Raw genomic sequence first — 2,557 nt, forward strand, 5'->3', positions numbered from 1 at the left:
ACCCCCCCAAAAAAAAAAAAAAAAAAAAAAAAAAAAAAAGAAAGAGAGAGAGAGAAAGAAAAGAAAAGAAAAGAAGAAAAAGAACAAAGAAATTGAACCTTCAGAATGCCTCTGGAAGGTGTCAGACTGCGGGGAAAGGTTATAATGGTGGGTAAGAGAAAAAAGCAGGACGCAGTCTAGCAGTGCTTCATAAATAAAGGGGATTCTATTCATTCATTCATTCATTCATTCAAGAGAGATGTTTGCTATAGGGCACATGCACTTGCCCGGAGAACTCACCCCCTAGGGGAGATGGTCATGCCCGACTCCCTTCTCCTCCATTCTCTGAGGATCTTGGGCAGGCCTGGGGTATGTTTTAAGTCACCAGATCTGAGACTCAAACCATGGTCAACTACGTGAGAGTCCAGTGCAGTAACCATTACGCCATCTACTGGTCCCAAGGTGTACGTTTTTAAAGCTAAGCACAAAACCAAGACTGAAATACAAACGCTGAAAGCAGTTCTATTTGGTAGAAGTGCAGTGTTTTTATTGTTACACTTAGCAGATTTTAAAAGATAATGTGGTTTATCTTCATAGAGGAAAACACTTGGTTTTGTGTGTGTGTGTGTCTGTGTTTTGGAGAGGTTTTTGCTATAGTCCAGCGACATTGCCATTACGCCAATTGCTGGTCCTGTTTTTTGTTTGTTTGTTTTTTAAAATAATTGTTTAATTTTATTTATGCATTCATTTATTTTAATTTGACCAGAGAGAGAGAAAGTGAGAAAGCAAGCCATCAGGTCCAGGACTCGAACCGTGTTCAACCATGTGGGAGTGTCCAGCGGCTTAAGCATCACACCACCTGCTGTTCCCCAACACTTGTTTTTTTTTTTGAGAGATTTTCACTGTAGGGCGCGTGCGTTCGCCAGACAGACAGAGACATAGAGACAGAAAGCGAGAAATCACCCCCCCCCAGGGGGATGGTCACGCCGCAATCCCTTCTCCTCCATTCTGCTCTCGGGATCTTGGGCACGCACGCACACGCGCCCGGCGTGAGTTTTAAGCCACCGGGTCCAGGACGCGAACCACGGTTGACTACGTGGGAGTCCAGCGACATAGCCATTACGCTAACTGCTGGTTCCCCCCAACACTTGTTTTTTTAAAGGCACTTTCTACTTTTAGACTTCTGTATTTCGTGGCTATATTGGGGGTGGGGGAGTGGGAGGTACATTTCTAGGGAAGATAATACAAGGGACTTCCAAATATTTATCCAGGCTTTTACAATATGAAACTCTTCATCTCTCATAGTTATTTATTTTTATTTTTACTTTTTCTTCATAAGGTGAATGTCCCATAGACAGACATAAAGCTGCAGCAGTAGACCACATCAGCACTGCAGGTGCATCCTGACAAAGGAAGAGTGGGTCTTCCCAGTTGGTTTCCAGTGGTCTGCCTGGTGAACTGAGGGTGAGAGCCAGAAATCCACATGTGACCTCAAAGAGACAGGATAAAGAGTAGGATTCAGATAGATGCGAGTCTGAAAGGCTAAGGCTTTTTAAATGGTATTTTGGGAGAGTTCATTCACTCCTCTCATGACCACAGCGGACTATGAGGTCTGGAATCATGGACAGCCAGGTCTACTTAGAGCGCTTCCAAGAAAGCACTGTTTCTAGCAGAAAGCCAGGTTTCCACTAAGATAAGAACATACTGTGACAAAGTTAAGAATGCAGGAGAGGGGACCAGCAGTTAGCGTAATGGCTATGTCGTTGGACTCCCACGTAGTCGACCGTGGTTCGCATCCTGGACCCGGTGGCTTAAAACTAACGCTGGGCGCGAGCCCAAGATCCCAAGAGGAGAATGGAGAAGAAGGGATTGCGGCGTGGCCATCCCCCCTGGGGGGTGATTTCTCTCTTTCTATCTCTCTGTCTCTCTCTGTCTGTCTGGTGAGCGCACGTGCCATATAGCAAAAACCTCTCCAAAAAAAAAAAAAGAATGCAGGAGAGGGGACCAGCAATTGGTGTAATGGCTATGTTACCTGACTGCCATGTAGTCAACTGTGATTTGAGTCCCGGAACTGATGGCTTAAACTCACACCGGGCATGTGTGCGTGTGTGCCCAAAATCCCAAGAGGAGAATGGAGGAGAAGGGATTGTGGTGTGGCCATCCCCCCCTGGGGGGGTGATTTCTCGCTTTCTGTCTCTCTCTCTCTCTCTGTCTCTCTGGCAAGAGCAACCACTCCATAGCTAAAGTCTTTCTTAAAAAAAAACAAAACAAAACAAAACGAAACAAGACAGAAAGTTAAAGAATTGCCATATGGTGTAGGAATTCTAATTCTAGTATATGCCCAAAAGAATTCGAAACAGGGACTCAAATAGACACACTAATATTTATAGTAGCTTTATTCACAATAGACAAAAGGTGGAAATGATCCAAGTGTCTATCAACAGATGGCTAGATAAACAAAATGTGGCACATACGCACAATGGAGTATCGTTCAGCCCAAAATAGAATGGAATTCTGATACATGCTACGAGGTGGATGAACCTTGAAAACGTTATATTAAGTGAAATAAGTCACACAC

This window comes from Tupaia chinensis, unplaced genomic scaffold (genome assembly GCF_000334495.1).
Source record: "Tupaia chinensis unplaced genomic scaffold, TupChi_1.0 Scaffold000451_2, whole genome shotgun sequence".
Lineage (NCBI taxonomy): Eukaryota > Metazoa > Chordata > Mammalia > Scandentia > Tupaiidae > Tupaia > Tupaia belangeri.